Source organism: Nicotiana tomentosiformis, chromosome 6, assembly GCF_000390325.3.
Source record: "Nicotiana tomentosiformis chromosome 6, ASM39032v3, whole genome shotgun sequence".
NCBI classification, from domain to species: Eukaryota; Viridiplantae; Streptophyta; class Magnoliopsida; order Solanales; family Solanaceae; genus Nicotiana; species Nicotiana tomentosiformis.
Genome location: NC_090817.1, coordinates 81,140,686 through 81,152,755, shown reverse-complemented (window position 1 = coordinate 81,152,755; position 12,070 = coordinate 81,140,686). Strand labels below are relative to the sequence as shown.

General features: G+C 32.4%; 1 long non-coding RNA gene across 1 annotated transcript; it reads right to left on the bottom strand.

Moving 5' to 3' along the window:
• Positions 1 to 8,596: 8,596 nt before the first annotated feature.
• On the bottom strand, positions 8,597 to 10,938 carry LOC138893350 (uncharacterized). The gene is made up of 2 exons (XR_011408705.1): positions 10,601 to 10,938; positions 8,597 to 8,957 (listed from the first exon to the last, which is right to left on the bottom strand). It is a non-coding gene; the product is annotated as an uncharacterized lncRNA (long non-coding RNA).
• Between the last annotated feature and the right edge of the window lie 1,132 nt (positions 10,939 to 12,070).

Below are 12,070 nucleotides of genomic sequence, written 5' to 3'. Positions count from 1 at the left end.
CTTGACAACCTACATAGTTGAGAGTTGTGCTTGGATCTATCCGTGTGGCATAGTCACTGTAGGTACCATGCAGTCTCCTTCTCGCTCTATAACCAAGAGATGTTCGAGGTAGGGGTCGATCAAAGTATGACAATGTCTAAAGAACTCTTGCCCCAATATGATGTCAAAGATATTCATAGCGGTTACGGTAAAGTTTGTCATACCTTTCCAAGTTCCCAATTTGACACCAACTCCATTAGCTACCCCCCGAGCATTCTGTACCTCGGCATTCACAATCTTGATGCGAGAGTTGGTTGGAGCAAACTTCAATTCTAGTCTCTTTGCGGCAGCCTCGGTCACGAAATTATGAGTTGCTCCAGTATCCACCATTGCACGAGCAGGCTTGTTGTTGATGATGAGATCCACGTACTGATTGCCATTCTCGGTAGGTTGGATAGCTTGCTTCGTGACAACACCACATAATCTGATCATACCCAACTGTGCAGTTCCCGAACTCTCTGCTTGCGGCTGCTCCTTCCGTTCACGGCGCTGGGGCTCTTTAGGTCGGGACAATTCCTGAAGTTGTGTGTCCCTCCGCATATGTAACATCCCTTCTTCTCGGCCTGTGCCTTCTTTTCGGTGTAGCCCTGACGGCCACTCAACTTTTTGGAATCTTGAGTCTTGTAGTATTGTTGTTGTATCTCCTTGCCTTTGCCACGGTCTCCCCCACCTTTGACATTGTTAAACTTTGTTTCTTTTCCTTTGCCTTTGTCGTGCTTGTCATGCCTGAAATCCATCAATGATTCGGCCTCCACTATGGCTTGGTCTATATCTGCGACTTGCCGGCGTTGCACCTCCTGCTTAGCCCAATTTTGTAACCCGTCCATGAAGTGGAACAACAAGTCATCATTGGTCAGGTTGGGGATTTGAAGCATAAGGGTAGTGAACTCCTTGACATAGACACGTATGCTCCCTGTTTGCTTCAACTCCCTAAGCTTGCGCCTTGCCTCGTACAATACATTGTTTGGAAAGAACTGTCTCTTGAACTCAGCTTTGAACTGATCCCACATTGTCACGTCCTTAGTAGTTAACTAAGTACACATGCGGCACTTGACAACTCGCTAATGATCTTGCACAACTTGCTCACGTTCTTGCTATGCCAAGTCAGCCTTAGTTCCATCTCGGTCTGTGTACGTCCCCCCAAGTCATTTCGGATACTCTCAATCTCTTCAAGAGTGTGCCCCACAAGAATGCTAAGGGTGCCTTCTACCTTCCTCAAGCGTTGGCCAAAAATCTCCACGGCATTCATCCCCGCATTCATCTTCATCACCCACTCTTTACCGAGCGAGACGTCCTCAGGAAGGACCTCCACTTCATCCTCGCTCGCCTTAGTGGCAAATGGTTCTTGGGATGTAATTCCTTCATTTGACACAACCTCGGGTGGCACCTCCTGGCTCTTGTTGGTGGCATTCCTCTTTTTGTTATGGCCGCTCTTGCCAGCAGCATCCTGGATGACGTTGGCTTGGGTGTTGGCAGCGTTAATTTCTCCGTCGTTCACCATTCTCTTAGTTGAAACATTTGCTCTGATACCACGTTGTCACGTCCTTAGTAGTTAACTAAGTACACGTGCGGCACTTAACAACTTGCTAACGATCTTGCACAACTTGCTCACGTTCTTACTATGCCAAGTCAGCCTTACTACACTCAAAATCGCTAAGAGAATGGTAGAAAGAACAAAAGAGAATTGTTAAAGGAAGCTTTGTATTAGAGACAACTTGAATTATTTGCTTGATGAATTACAAATGAATGACCCCCTTTATATACTAGTCTCCTAGGGGCTAGTGTGTAAATATTAATTATTACACAAGTCCTTAATATTTACAAGATAAGGGCCTTCTCTAGAATTCTCTACAAGCCTAGAAGATTTCAAGGACTTTCCTAGCAAATCCATAAGCATCTAGGATCTTTCAAAGGAAATGTTCATACTTCTCTAGAATCTTTTCACAAATACTAGCTTTCCTCGTATGAAAGCTTTCACATGGTATTAATATATGTCAAATGGTGCCTATTTGGCATGGTGACGTGGCGGGCCATCACACTTGTCTAAATAAAAAGCCAGTAGGGAAGCAGAGCGCAATAGATAGATACAACAATCATTTTCTTTCTCCACTTGTTAAAATAATGATCACACGATAGAAAAAATATATAGTTTTTTTTCGTAAGTTAAATACTTTAAATCATCTCAATATATGTGCAGAACTTAAGCACCATTTGTGAATTAGAATTCGAAGACTCGACTAAACATTAAATAAAAAGGTCAAAAGAAAGGTATGAGCGCAATTTAATAATAAAAAAAGACAAACAGTAAGAGAAGAATACCTTTCAATGATGAATTTTATAGAATTGCTGATAAGACTAAGTACTCATGGAGCGTTTTTAAGTCGCTCTACTTAACTGTATATAAATACATACTTATTTATTATCAAGAAGTTAGAACACTCTTCGTCTTCTATTCCTTTGGAATATATCTGTGTGAGTTTATGAAACAAAGGTTTTTTTTTTATTTGAATAGTAAGCCAACCATTTCTCTATTCTAAAAGATACCAACGGTTGAAAGACAAAATCAAATGGGAATCGGTAGAAACTATTTTAAGCATTATTGACTAATGTGAAAGATCACATCCCTTCAAATAAATTTGGTATTTATTTAAAAAATTTGGTATAAATAAAATATTTAAATTATTTAGAAGGGTATTTAGGTAATTTAACCTTTTGATTAAGAGCTTCCCACTTTTATAATAACTAATTTCTCGACACGTGCGTTGCACGTGTATGTCAAGTTTTGTAGTAGAATTTTATTAATAATATTAAAATAAAACTTCAAAAGAAAAAAGTATAAGTTTTTATGAATGATCAATGTAGATCATCATGTGGTGACCTATTTGTCGAAGTAAAAATGATTAGATATCACCTAAACCTATGAATATGAATAATTAAAGTTTAAATTTGGGCAGAAGGAGACGATTTTTTTAGTAGTATTTGTTGCTATATCAGTCGCTATCATAGTTTGTTGTTGTACACAATCAACTGAGTTGGTAACACCTTTTCTCGCTTGGTTATTCATTAGTAAAACACCTTAAAACACCCCTAAACTTAGCACGGATTATTGGTTATACCCTTGAACTATTCGTAGGTTTAATTGTCCCCTGAACTTATCCCCTTGGACAATCTCATCCTAGGTAAGAGGTATGCACTCGCCTGACACGTAGTTTTTTCCTGACCATGTGGCATTTTTGAATAATAAAATACATACTTGTAACAAATAAATCATTATATATGACTCTGTGATAATTAACGGTTAAAAAATAACCCACTTGAAAGTTATTTTTTGTATTTTTTCACTTTTACACGCTTAAAAGAGAATGTATCCATACTCTTTGCCACATCAGCGTTCACCGGAGTAATGCCTATCCGATAGTCAAGTTTAGGGGGGTGATTGAGACCACAAGTGTAACTGATAATCCGTGTCAACTTTAGTGTGGTTTTAGGGTTTTCCGCCGTATTCATTTTTAATTTATTATATGTGTTGTTGCACATATATTGTTATTATAGTAACAAAGTAATGTTACACTATATGCAACAAAGTAATATTCTAACAATATTAGTTATTCTAGTATATCAAAATTTATCTTGATCATTTCCTTATTTTTAGATATTTTAGCATCGATTATAGTTGTAAATATTTCACTTGTTAAAGTTTTTGCCTTGTTCTTAAGAAACTGTAGCCTCTTTTTTATAATCACATGCATATCAAAAGTTATTTTCAAAAGAAAGTATTATTTCGATATAATAATCCGTTCATCATATGTCTTCCTTAGAATGGCTAGTATATTTTTGTCAATTTTATGATATATACTTAAAAAGATATAAATATTATTAGTGATAGAAATGCTTAATAATTACATTATTTACTTTTTAATGTCAATTATATATAGAGAAATTTTCAGAAATGACTATTGTTTAGTGGTTATTAACTTCCTATAGCTACCATATACATAATTGCTTTCCGTAGCTACCTTTCAGTTATTATGGTAATGTATTCGAGCTACTTTATTCATGAATACAGTAGCAATAATCGGCTAAAAATAGGGCAGTCCAGCTGTCAGCCGTTGTATTCACATGTATTCATACCATATATTCATGAATACAACGTAATAATAGGTCTCTCAAGTTGTTTAATAACGGAAAGCTGCTAATTTAACGGGATACACTCCTAATATAACTCACCTAAATCAATTATAACACACAACATTATCAATCCAATTAATGAGAAGATTTATCAGATGCTAAACACCAAAAAACAGAACATTCTTCAAAGTTTCAATCCCTCTTTTTTTTCTGATATAGTTCGAGTTTTTTTTCCTGACATTGTTCGAGGTTCTGCTCGGAATTGATACAAGTATCTATAGAAATATTTTGAAATTCAATTTTCTGTATATGAATACATCATGTATTTATGTCGGATACAACCTGTAATAGTAACCTACTGCCTGCATATTTCAAAATAAACCTAGTGCTTGTATTCTGTTGTATCTAACAGCCGTGCTCAATGTATTCAAGTTTATTTTTGTATTCACAATATTTTATTTATTCCTAATACATGGTATTACTGCTTTATTGAGTATATTTCATTGATTGTATTCATTGATTTTCTATTTGTATTGAGAGTATTTTACTATATTTCACTGTATTGTTGTTTTAAATACAAATGGATACAATTAGGTTTAAAATACAGATAAATACAGTTAGATTGAATGCATAACTAATTGATGAATAACATCAAAATAATAGAACTAACAATGTATTTTAAAATGTTGTTGTAAGAACTCAAATACATATAAATACATCTAAATACAACAGTCAAAAATCACTGTAAAAAATAAAAATCAGTGTATGACTTATCGAATACATATAAATACATCTAAATACAAGAAGAGAAAATCACTGTAGAAATTAAAAATCAATGTATGCGGACTCGAATACATATAAATAGATCTACAATTAGGGTCATTGCGTATTTTTGTTCTCCTTTCGGCTTCAATGGTTGCTGATGAACCTGCAAATACAGGTTCCTCTTGAGTGATTTGCAAATCGAAAGATGACTTTTCGAAATTGAGTGCTTTAGTGGGTATTCTACAGAAAACCTAACAATGGTGAATATTTTTAAAAAAAAACTGTTGAAGAGAAAAAGAAGAAGCTTTAACTGGCCAAAAACCCAAAATCTTTAGTGGTGAGTGGTGAAAATATGTGTTGATTTACGACTTGCACAATTTCATAGTTCTTGACATAAGCAAGAAATCATGAATCAGAAGGGAAAAAAATTTGTGTCACGCCTCCACGTCCTGTGGAATTGAGAAATAACAATTTTGAAAATGTTAAGAAAACTTGCAGAAAATCATGAAAAAGCTCACTGTTTTCATGGCTGAAGACTAGTGATAACCATGGAAAAGCTCATCGTCTGTCGGAGGAAATCAATTTTCTGGTTCATATAGGAAAGAATGAGAGAGAGATCGTGGAGAGAGAAATAAGATATTATGCGTGATTTTGGGAGAGAATAAATTGAAAGAATGATAGAGAAAAATATTAGACAGCGTATTTAATGGCTTAACATTAGGAAGTGACCATATGCTATAAAAACTAAAAGGTATCTATAGAAAATAATAATTTAAAAGGGTTTTTATTTATAATAAATAGGGTGTAAAGTTTTGCTATTGGAGGTAAAATTTTCTTATATATATTTTTTTTACATGTCATTCCTAATGATAAATTTACTCTAGCATAAAAGTATAATTAAATATTTTTGTCACAAAATGTAGCATATGTAAATATATGTACATATATATGGATTTTGCATGCGCGCACACACATATAATTATACATATACGTGTAGGTAATTTTATTTTTATTTTACTCAACCCACTAAGAAGAAGAATTCTTAAAATTGGAGTAGTAGATTCAATAAAGAAAAATATATAGCAATACACACGTCAAACTCTCAAGATTGGATTTGGCATAATAGTTACAGAGAATGTCATATTGTTTTGTATAACCGACCAAAAAGAACTATTAGAAAGCCAAAATAATAGCTATTCTTTTTATGTCATTAATTAACTACCGGACAACAACAACAACAACCCAATATAATTCCACTAGTGGGATATGAGGAGGGTAGTGTGTACGCAGATATTACCCCTACCCTAGGGTAGAGAGGCTGTTTCCGATAGACCCTCGGCTCCCTCCTTCCAAGAACTCCCCACCTTGCTCTTGGGGTGACTCGAACTCACAACCTCTTAGTTGGAAGTGCTCACCACTAATTGACTACCAGAGAAACCAATTAAATAAATATGATTATTTTTTTTTAGAATTGACACTTTAAATTAAATTAGTTTCTATTTTTATATTTTTCTTTCTACTTTTATGATATTTAACTCAATAATCTCTACATGCTCTTTAATATCAATACAACTTTAACATGTGAATTCTATTATTCTAAGTAATTACTTGTATTAATTTACTTTTAAGAGATCTAATAGTGTAAAGAGTTTTATACTATTTATGCATAAAAGTTAAATTTTATTTATAGTACTAATTATAATCTTTTACATGTAATCCTTGAAATTTTATATACTATTTTTTTAGAAGCCGAATTATGTTTTGAAATAGTCAAAAATCAAATAATCAGAAGCAACCGCAAATTTAGAAAATTCAACAAGCGTTGGTAACAAATATGATACTTATTCTTTTCTTTAAATTGAGGAAAAAAGTAAAAAAAACCCACGTGATGTTTATGTTGGTCCATAGGATGTTGTACCGATGAAATCCTTTGGAAGGCCAAACCAAAGATAATATCTTTCTTCTTTTCCTCTACTTTGTGATCGGTGCTCCCACTTCCCTACATCGTTGTTGTTCGAAATCTTCATGCTTTTGCTCTTGAGATTTAAACAAATGGTTGAATAGGTTTTATTAAAAACGATAGTTAGTTGCTTATTTAACAGACACAACTTTTTATCTTAATAAGTATTATTATTATATATTTATTTATAAGTAGGTTATTTAAGTTTTTAAAAAGGATATTTTAGTAATTTAACTTTTTAATTAAGGGATTCTCACTTTTAATATAATATAGATATAGATAAGTTGAAGTTAAAAAAGTAATTTTTTTAGACCTCTTATTTGTAAAAAGTAAATTGTGTAAAAGTAAAATAAGAATGGGCCACAAAATTATTTGACCCGCTGGAAAATTGAGAAATTGTTTTATGAGGTTTGGGACCTCGTAGTTCATTGTAAAGGTATTAATAATCATGAAATTATAATTGTAATCTATATATTTCTCTGAAGTCATTTTCTATTAAGTATATTGGCTAAAAGGCACAAAAATATTTTTTTATTCCCATTTTCTAGTTCTTAATAAAATCCAAGTATTCGCTTAGGGAATATAAACTGTACGAGTACATAGGTATATGCTTTCGTCTAGACAAAATGTTTATCATATCTTGTATCGTCACAAATAAACAAGCAAAATAAAATTGTCCATCCTATCAACATTCGATTAAAATTGGTTTCATTAAGTGGTGTTGGCTATGGCATCTGAGCCATTTCCTTAGTTGGAATTCATCCTTTAGAAAGGAAGAAATAATTAAAAGAAAGATAAAAATCACTTGCTAAGCTTTTTTTCATTCAATTGATTTTTTTCGATCTTTCTACTTTATTTAATAATTCAAAAACTGCTTTATTTTTTTTCGCCAAAACCACCCAAGCTCCTCCAAACTAAGTTTGCACAGACTAATTTTATAGCGTCAATCTGGAAACGACCTTGAGCCAAAAATGAAAAGTATCTAGTCTAATCTTATATTTTCATTGAGATATGTAGAACTCATCTTAATCTGTGTTCTCTCTACTATTGGATTTAGGAGCAACATCCTCATCAATCAACTCACACCTCTTATTTTCTAATAAGAGGGAATCAAAAGCAACAATACAACAAATTCGACTACCTGTGATAAATTGTTTTGTCACCTAAAATTCATATTTCGTCACAAATGACTTTTTGTGACAAAAACATTTTTTTCAATCTTTCGTCCGTAAAACACCTTTGTGTTTCGTCGTTAAATAGAATTATATTAACTATGACATATTTTTTTCGTCCCCAAAGTGATAGTATTTATGACAAAAGTTATTTGTGAGAAAAAGTATTAAAAAATCGTAGTTGATACTATATTTTTGTCACTGAAAAGATCATTAATGCCGACAAAAATACCTGGTCACTAATTATTTAGTTTAATTAGTGATAACATAAATTGTCTCTGAAGTATTATATATTTCGTAGTTAAACATTCACAATTTCGTCACTAAAGAATGCCTTTTAGGTACAAAAAATTATTTCGTCCCTAAATGTATATATTAGTGACAACTTTGCTTTTATAAATAAGGTTTACAATTTTATAGCTAAAACTATCATCTCATCACTAAAAATATGAATTTTACCAACAAAACAAAAATGTCACTATAAATCGTCATGATTAGTGACAATTACTATTGTCAAAAAATACAAAGATAATTTGTAGTCAAAGAATATAGCATATTATTGATAAGGCAATTCTGGGACAAACACTATTTTTTGTCACATTATGACAAACTAATACGTCCTACAATAAGAATATAATTGTCTTGAAAAGTACAATATAATCTAATCAGGGTTGCATCTTTCTTCTCTTTTGTGAGGTCCTTCCACTTGTTTGGAAGCAAAAGAAACTTTCGAGAAGTTATTCCCAGCTCGTTTGATAGCTTTGGTGATGGAATTGCCTTGATTGACCTCCATTTACCAACTCGGATCTCTAATACTTTTCTCCCAAAGACTTCTTTATTTCTCAAGGCTTTTCTTCTAGCTTTTCTACAATCTTCTTTGATTCCAATTGAATCTGCATTTACTTATGAAAAAATCAATTCAAAAGACTATTTACAATGCAAATATATATATATATATATATATATATATTTACAATGCAATATATATATATATATATATATATATATGGAGCATATATATTAGTAGTAATTTCTAAATTACAACTGAATTTTATCATTACAAACTTTAACATAAGTGAAAGTTTACCAAGTCCTAGTATATCATCACAAAGTTTATATCCACAAACTACTCTACATGGCAGCATAAACTATATCCATATATTCGGTATTACTATCAAAATGTAAGGTAACCTATGTAGACTTTCTCACATTAGACTCAAACCTGTTGTGAACTAAAAAAGCAATTACATGTAGTTATTGTTTATACCTTCATTCATTCATTTTATTGACAAGAAAAAAGAAGATAGAAGTTTCAAAAAATAAAATCCAAGCAATCGTTTAAACAATGAGATAGCAGCTATATAAACAACACTAAAGTGCTTTACCGAGTGGGATATAGATTTTTTAACAGATAATTCAATTGGACTCCTTTGACTTTAATTTTAATATATTGAAATTATCTACAGAAGATTAACAAAGGAGCCAGAAGGTCTACATGTCTACAATAAGAACTTCATTCACTTCTCTGTGTCCCAAAACAGAAGGTTGTCAAGTTCAATAGAAGTTGCCTAAATTCAAAGAATTAGGCAGAAAAAAAAACTCTACACCAGATGAATACATCACCCAATGACATTAACTTAAAAAATGCATATCACCATACACAAGAGACCATTGAAAGCAAACTATGGTTTTCTATTACCAAGAAATGCACAGCCTTAGCTTTTCTATATTAGCAAAGATGTTGCACATGTGTTTTTATACTTATAATGCTACACAACACAAGATGCAAGCATTCTTGTAATATTATCTCTACCAAAAGCAAGGAAATTAGGAGAGCACATTGCTTAAACTAAATTACTAAGATTGTCCACTAAAGAGCTTTCAAAAAAGAGTTAATACATTTGAAACGAAGAAATAAAGAAACTTCAAACAAATGAATTTAATGTAATGCCAATATTATGTACTGCCAATATTTCCTTTCCTACAACAATTTGGTCAACTTCTATATGAATATGAACATGAATTCATCTCCAAGTTCATATTTAGAGCTTATCTCTAACAGAGTTCCTGAGGGTGTGCACTAAATCCTTACTCTTCCCAAAAAATGTATCATCGAAGATGAAACTAGAGGGTATAAAATACAGCTAAACACAATCAAAGAGCACAGACCACCGTGGAAACAGAGCTTCAACCTCCAAACATTACTCTAATATACAGAAACTCGTATTGCCTATGCAAATAGAGGAATGATATCCATAGTGAAATACTTGTCTAGTAACAATTTCTAAAGGAAAAGGACATACACAAGAATTAGGACGAAGCTTGCTATTCTCCAAAATGTAACCTACTATGAGAATAACTGAAACTTAAATAAAACTAGCTTAGAGTTTCAAGCCCTAATTTTTGCTTTGATGGAATTGTAACCCTGTAACCGGGCACTGAAAGAATTTTATCGAACGAGATAACTAGTCAAGAGAATAATATAATAGAAATATTGATGAAAGAAGAAAGAAATAGTGTGCTTGTGAAAACTCACTTGAAGGAAAAGAGAAGCCTGACTATCGTGAAAATGGCGTCAAACGGATCTACGTCACGAAGCTCTGCCGTTTCTGCAGAACCCTCCAAAGCATGCCACAACCTATAATTATACTTGGAAAAAGTTAATCCTTTTTGAATTGAAACATGAATTGAGAATACTGATTTTTATAATTAAATCTTTGATTTCTTCAGGAAAATTCTCAGATCTAGCATTCTGAGTCATTAAGCTTTTTTCTCTAGGGATGATGCATTCGAATTGCGAAAAATATGTTTACATGAGAAATCAAAGCCCTAAGCTTGAAATAACTGTAACTAGAGAGAGGAAGAAGCTTAACATTTCAAATCCTAACTTGGATTTAGGGAAGGCCGAGTAACCTACTTAGCAACTCTGAAGTTTGGTGAATTGGAAGTTTGGAACAAAAGAGGGACGGGTTAGGCCAAAAAAAGAGGGAAATTTTGCCGCCTAACATTTTTGCGAAAGAATTGAACCAACAATGGAAATATTTTTGGTAACAATGGAAATATATTGTTGCTAATTTATTTAGTATTTAAATTTTATTATAATACCCACAAAATATGGCAACAAGATCAAAATATTTGGTAACAAGAAAAAACTTATGGGTAAAATTTTTACTCTATACGACAACACAAAGTTGTTCCAATTATACAAGTATATTTAGCAACATGACGAGCGCAAAATCGGTATATAAAACGTAGACTCGCTAGTCAAAGATAGTATAGTATTAAATCGTTTTCACAGGGATTGGTTTAAATAATGTTCTAATAAATCTTCAGCTCAAAACTATCCAGGATAATAAACCTTTGATTTATGTTATTATCGACTACAAATAAAACATTATCAATTGTAAGAAAACTAATGACACTTTAATGATTAGTAGCAACAATTGAATATCAGGGTCAGAAGTATGGGTTGTGACAAGATATGTGATCAACTATTATTCCGGATAACTCTGCATTAAATTTATTCTTAATTTCTATTGATTCCGTCGATTTCAACAGATGATTGATTAGGCTACTTTAAGGATTCAAATTCTTATTGCGAATGAATGTGATTCCTTTAATCAGCCTAATAACAGGTCCTATGAACATATGCTAAAAAATAGTGAATGAATGGTCTTTCGAAGAACACCTCTCAGTTATTCTTCTAAACTGGGTTAATTGATAACTCTCTAAACTCTTTCGATTACCTAGAAGAGGCATAAAATCAACCCAAATAAGATGGCACAATGTAAATAGCAGCAACACTTCTCTTTCGATTAAAGTAAAACCACAATAAGCCTTGCAATTCAATTAATAACTCATTCAATGAATTCGGGCAATTAACATAGAGTAAAACCTAAAACGATTGAAAAATCACAATATCCGTCAATAACCCTAATGAAGATTACTCCATAATGGAGAAAATATTCATAGCAAGAGTATTAGATGAACAAAAAGACATTACAAT